Source organism: Curcuma longa, chromosome 6 (genome assembly GCF_044706935.1).
Source record: "Curcuma longa cultivar G26 ecotype Majalengka, Jawa Barat chromosome 6, ITB_CL_G26_1.1, whole genome shotgun sequence".
Classification (NCBI taxonomy): Eukaryota; Viridiplantae; Streptophyta; class Magnoliopsida; order Zingiberales; family Zingiberaceae; genus Curcuma; species Curcuma longa.
In genome coordinates, this window is record NC_133866.1 from 5,431,744 (window position 1) to 5,438,926 (window position 7,183).

A 7,183-nucleotide genomic window follows, 5' to 3' on the forward strand; every position below is an offset into this window, starting at 1 on the left:
AGTAAGGGAAGGGAAGCAGAACAAAGATGAAGGAACTAGTCAAAAATTGGTTGTTATAAACGACAAGAAAAGGAAAAACAAAACAAAAAACTTTTGCACATGTTTACAGCTAGCAAAAGGACAGCACAATTCTGAGTTGATAATTAAGTTTTCACTAGAATAGTACTTAAAACAACACCTAACCACAATATATATATATATATATACAAACATAATTTTGTATATAACATATTAATTGTTGACTAACAATATGGGTAAGAGTTAAGCAGGGAGGGAGTTGTATATGACCTTACAGCAACAAGAGAATATTTGTTTCTTTTAAGAGAACTCAAAGTCCATTTATGTTTATGTTTATTGATTTGTGCGCAAAGATGAAAGAGCCCTCTCAACTGCTACTTTGACAATGTTACGTTTCCTTGACTTAAATAATAAGATGTTTGTGGAAATAATAAGATGGCTATATTTGTATATATATATATTTATGCAAGGGTTTGTTTGATTGTCTGTCTGTAAAAAAATTTAAAAAATAATCTACATCAATTTTTTTATTTTTTTTTTTTGCAAAGAAAAGTAGTTTTATGAGAGGGCATGTGATTATGAAAAAAGAAGATTCATTTTATATCATTTAATCACTAAGCAGTTTAAGTTTAGGTGACTCCATGTTGTATAGTTCGATGGATAAAATAAAGTGTTTGTTATTAGACCTCAATCGACTATATATTATATTCTTGCTTAATTGAATTGTGTTAGCTAGTTCAACCAATAGATCTCAAGTTAGTTTAATGGTCATATTACAATAAAATTAAAACTCTGTATGTTCATTGATGAAAAATATATATTGCTCTAGATATCTCAATCATGAACAACATCATTAATATATATAAAGTCATTTTAATTGATTTTCTGAACATTAAATCAATACTAATTTTAAAACAATATTATGCATGCCATGTGATCACACAAGTTTACAGCTAGCAAAGGGATAGGACAATTAGCATAATTGCACATCTTAGTTTAATATTACCAAATTAAAAATTATTATTTTTCCTATTTAATATATAGGACTATATTAATATTATCTTTTATTTTTCTTGTTTCTAGTCGATCTTGTTCTTGATGTGCCTCTTTTACCTCTCAATCTTGCCATTTCCTTTTCAAATTTTTTGATGTCAGATTTTACCTGCCCACAGTCCACAGAGGCAACTGTTGAGCAACAAAAGATTTGCTTCTTAATTTTTCAGAGCAAGTAAGGGAAAGGAAGCAAAACAAAGATAACGATGAAGTGATTAACAGTAGTCAACAATAATGAGAATTAATAGTGCATGTCATTATCATCAACAAGAAAAAAAAGGAGATCATTATATTAGTTTAATTAATTTTTCTGATTAAATTTAGAAGCAATATTCTCAAGTGTCTAATAGATATATCAACACTTTTGATTGGCAATTACCTTTGCTTTGTATTATTAATTGTTTTATATATGACAACCACTTCTGACCTAATTTTATTAATTAATCGGTTAAGTAATTAAAAGCATAAAAGTTGATGAACTACGCACTCAATGAGACATATCAAAAGCACAATAATAAAAAATTTTGATTCTTCCCATCCCTCCAATAATTGAGGCTAAGGGATAATATAAAATAATTCTTTAAAAAATAATAAAATTATTCATATTCCACATCCATATAAAGAATAAAAAGATGCTCTTGAAACTTATTGTATTTCAAAAATGTCTCCCAAGATATCAAAATCTTGTTCATTAATTATATATATCTCATAGTAAAGGTGGACTTAGACTTGGTCGAATGTATTTGATTCTATTTCATTTTGATAGACAAAAATCTTCAAGAAAATTTATTAAAAAATTCTTTAGCCTAAAACTTTTGACTTGGATTGGTTGAGTCATTTTTAGTTTGTAAGGGTAATTTAGTTTCCTATTAACTTACTGTTTACAATTTCCTTATTTGTTTTGACACTTTTGATAATTCAATCGAGGATCAGAGAGCAATTCTCTAGAATCAATGGATTTGCTCCAACAAAGACAGGTTTTGACAGAAGAAAAAGAATGATTTTTCTGTGATTAGGAAGGATTTAAATACTAAAAAGCTCTTTAATAAATTAGTTAGTTTCAAAGAAGTTTGGTGCCTAAAGAGAAATATATACCATCGAAAAGATGTCTTTTCAGATTCGAGTGGAAGAGATGACTTCAGTGGATCTGTTTATCCCTTTTAGTTCAAAATATAATTACTACAACGTGTAAATTCTTTAAAATTGGGGGATTTTTTTTTAAAAAATGTGGGACTTGTGTCTTCCTCCGTTTTAGTATTATAAGAAGATATATAGACATAATATTTTGACGAAAGCCAAATATATTGAAGCCAAGATTTTTAGTTGTTTCAGAGCAAATGAAAAGGCAATTTCTTAGAGCAAATTAAATGATATATATACTAGCTTGTTCATAATTAAGTAAAGTGAAGAGCACAGAAAGAATTGACGATAAGATTTTAAAATTACTGAAGAGGTGTCGTCGTCGATAAATATATCATATATATACTCATGTGATTTTAATCTAATTAAATGTTTATTTAAATATCAAAATTCATGACATGACCAATCTCAATCGTTAAAGACATATATAACTGCATTTAATTTGATAGTGTTTTATATAAATCATTGTGTTTCTACTTTAATGGCTTGATTTCAAAGGAAATGAAGAAAGGAAATTGAAGAAATTAATTAATTAAAGCGGCTTAAATTATATTTCACCTCTTTAATTTCTTATAAACTCAATACTAATTGTTGTTCCGACGTATAAATCAAATTTTTGTAAACATATATAGGCAATAAGTTAACGAAAAGAACTTCCAATTAAATTAAACTTATCCAAACCACATAATTAACAAAGTCTATAAACATTAATATTAAATAATAAATCAAACCATGTCATTTACATGCTAGGCCATCATGCATCATAGTAATTAATATGATCAAATGGTGGATATCAAACAAAACTAAAACTATAACATTATATGAAATGAAAATGATTCATGCATGATGAAACATAGTTAAGAAGACTTTATCGATGATCAAATTTAAAACAAGATGTTTAATTAACTATCTTAGAATCATCAATCAAATTTAGATACATATAGAAGCAACACTTCAAAGAATCCAACCATTTGAAATGCATTATATCCTCCTTGACTACAAGGCCCTTCATTTCAAAAATCATCATCATCATCATCATCATCATTATCACCACCACCGCTGCAAAGGCCTACAAAAATCACAAAATTTTATTAAAAGTAATAGATATTGGAGCAAATTTTAATTAAACAGTTGAGAGTAAGATCATATAATGTTTTAATAATATTCATCTATATAGAATAATATTGACAATAAGATATATATTTTCCCTTTGCTACAACATTGGAATATTTAATCAAAGCATAAATTCAATGGAATAACCTATTATTTTTTATATTATAGATCAAGATCATGGTTACATGGGAAATAAGACGAAATTGAAAATTAATTGCTTCTCAAGAACAAAAACTTGCAGCGGTACGTAGTTTAAACTGCTATTTACCAAAATACCCAACATGGCACTTCGTTTTTATATTTATCAAAAACATTTATTTTCTAAAACAAATTCCCTAAATTGCCCTTAAAAGATTATCAAAGGACAGGACCTTTGGCATGCATCTGAAACTATATAATGTTGCCTACTTCATAAAATATTAAACCATTTAGATCTAAATGTTCATTCATTTCATATATATAAGACAGAATAAAATAGAATAGATAATAAATGATTTGGTATGAAAATATATGTGTTACCTAAAATAAGGGGTGAGGGAATCCTTGATGCTCTTGTCATCCCAATCCAAGTTGTCCCACCAATCTTCATCACCTTAATAAGTTTTAATCTGCAGTTCTTCAATATTTCAACTCCAAATGATAAATTTTTGAGCTCTGGGCACCAGTTCACATAGATATATTCCAAGTAGGGAAAATGGAGCTGCCGGTTTGCAATGCGATTGAGATTCGGCATGTCGTCCAAGCTCAACCTCTGGATGCTAGAGCTGGAGTTGGAGTTCTCTACGTCAGTTATTAGTTCCTTCATTCTTGGACATTCGCTTATGCTTAGGATACTAAGGCATGGCAATTGTAGAACCCAAGAAACATCTTTCAACAAGGGGCAGTTATAAATATCTATTTCACGAAGATTGTAGAGTTGAACTCTATTTAATGAAATCTCTTCCAATAGGTTTAGGGAATAAAATTTGAGCTCCTTTAAACATCTGAAATTTGATTCGCTACCAATGCTTGCAGCCAACACTAATCTGTCTAATCTGATATTCAGAATGCGCAGACACTCAAGCTTGTCACCTGTCCTGCAACCCCATTGTGGAATACCCAAATCATAGTTTGGAAGTTCTGAAATCTCGAATCCATACAAAGTGAGTTTCCATATCGATACATTTGTTAACATGTTGAGACGCTCAATGTTATCTGGTGTAGCATTAATGTCAATTTCCACACTTAATCGGTGGCGTCCTTTAAAACTTTTCAGCTCATCATACCACCACTTAGGTGCAGGATAAATTTGAGTTATATCCAACCACTTGAGCATTGATAACTTGGATATCATCTCATTGGGTACAATCTCAAGATTAGTATCCCTTAGAAGCAAATACTCTAATTTGCTCAGGCAACCAAACTCAACCGGCAGTCTTGTAATAGGATTTCTGGTCAAGTTTAAATATTGAAGCTCAGTTAAGCTACCTATCTCCATGGGAAGCTCTGCTATACGACAAAAAGCGAGATCCAAGTATGTCAAATGAGGCATGCTTGAGAACAAACTTGGAGGAATTGTTTTTGTTTTCCAACATTCTGTCGCCACGGAGAATCAACATAGAAAGTTTTGGAAAAGTGAAAGCTCCATAGTCTTGTAAAAAAGTAATATCATTCATCTCCCAAAATGATGCTCGCTCTACTTCTTGCCATTCTTCTTGTTTGGGCAAATCACTAAACCCAATTCCTACCTTTACAATCCATTTTCTTGTGCTCCCCTGCAACCCAGAGACCATTAATAGTGCCATGTCTCGGATGACGTCATGCATCTTTACACCTCTATCCTCATAAGCTAAGTTCGTCTCAGTACATGTCTCTAGCAAGGATGCTGCTATGAGATCTTCCAAATGCGAGCATCCTTTGGCGAAAGCTTCATTGATCACATTAAAATCACGGATTATGCCGCAACCTATCCAACAAGGTATCAACTGTTTAAATTTGTCGATCTCATAATCTTCAGGCCACAAAGCGCAACACAAGAGACATTTTCTTATGGAGTCATTCTCTAAACTGTCATAGCTCAGCTTGAAGGCTTTATACATGATGAGTGAATCTTTTGGAAGACATATGCTTGTCCACTTATGTTCATCCCTTATTTGAGTGAGAGTGTCATTCCAAACTTCCCAAGACTTTTTCCCTGACATGGCCCGGGCGACAGTGACAAGAGCGAGCGGAAGACCTGCACATTCTTTAGTAAGTTCTTCAGCAACGAACTTAATTCCAGCATCTGAGCTGAGAACATCCTTGTTGCTGTTCTCCTCGAAGAGTTGCCATGCTTGAACTGGATCTAGACATTTGACTTTGATTTCTTTTTTTGCTTTCATTTGTGCACACACTGTCTCACTGCGGGTCGTGAAAACCACAACTTTGTACAGCTCTTGTTGTTGCTGCTGACCTCGCTCGGTAGTTGAGTGTGCCATCCCCAACAGTTGAAGATCCACATGTTCCCAAATGTCATCGAGAAGCAGCAAGCAGTTCCTGTTCTTCAAATAGCTAAACAACTTATCACCACAAGTTTGTTCATCGTCGTTCTCCTGCAGTGTCTGTAGTCCTAGACTCTTAGCAATATCCATCTGAAGCCTTTTCAATTGGCAATCTTTGGAGGCCACAACCCAAATAACACAATCAAATCTGGTATGCTTAAGAAGATAGTGTTGCTGGATGCTCTTCAACACGGTGGTCTTACCGACACCGCCCATTCCATAGATGCCTATGATGTCGCCTTTTCCACCATCGACGTAGCCCACAATGTCCTCCACATACGACTCTATCCCAACGGGCGATTGGTGTGAGATGGGAAGCATCACGGTGGGTTCCGGAGGCCCAACTGTGGCAATCGGGTCCAGTGCCTCAGCTCTGCTCATCAATTCATTAGCCTCGCCGAGCTTCTTCGCCTGCTCTTCGGATGATGGAGCAGCAGTTTGATGACTCTCTGATAGGGATCTGATCTCTTGCTTGTTGTATTTGACTAGTGCCGCCAGTTTGAGTTTGATTGAAGCAATTGCAACTGAAGCAACCTGACGATCGAAACAACAACTTTTTTTTGTTTTTCTGTCCTCTCTTATATATAGATAAAAACAGTACGTAGTAGCTCATATGGATTAAAAACACAAAGACTTGCAATTGAATTATATTGGAGTAAAAAAAAAGACAAAAAGATATATACGGCAGAATTAATACTCACTGATGTTTTGGAAATCCTGCTCGACGTCAGCCACTTGGCCTTCCAACGTCTCCACCTCCAGCAGCCACTGGCTCACTTGGTGGGTCGGAATTCTCCCCTCACGCTCTGCCTGCTCGATCTGGTCCTTGATGTCGTCCCTTTTGCCTCTCAAGATTGCCATTTCCTTTTTCAACTTCTCGATGCCAGATTTTGGCCTTCCCAGCCGCAGCGATGCCCACAGCCCGCTCAGGCAACTGTTGACGTCGACGTCCAGATTTAGGTTGATGCACGCCATGGACGAGGAGAAGCTAGCTAGCAACTAGAGCTTTCTTTCTTTTGCAGAGGAAGCAAGGGAAGGGAAGGGAAGCGAAGGGAAACAAAGATGAAGAAACAAGTCAAAAGAAAGGTCCTTCATTGCATCGACACTCGTGCCATGCCATGTGATTGCACCCATCTCGATATTGACCAGCTTATACAACCTTGTTTAATTAAATTTATGAAGCTCGAGCTAAATTAATTTGAGCTTTTTATCATTCAACTAATGTTATCATTCTTATGAATTTATTAAGCATTTATCTAATTCATAAAATCTATATTATTTTTTATTTTTAATGAATAATTTTAGCAAATAAATTTATAATTAAATTTTACTTAAATTAA

The 7,183-nt window shown here is 33.8% G+C and overlaps 1 pseudogene; it reads right to left on the minus strand.

The window, feature by feature from the left end:
• Positions 1–3,783: 3,783 nt before the first annotated feature.
• On the minus strand, positions 3,784–6,879 carry LOC141830819 (putative disease resistance protein At1g61300; annotated as a pseudogene).
• Positions 6,880–7,183: the final 304 nt, after the last annotated feature.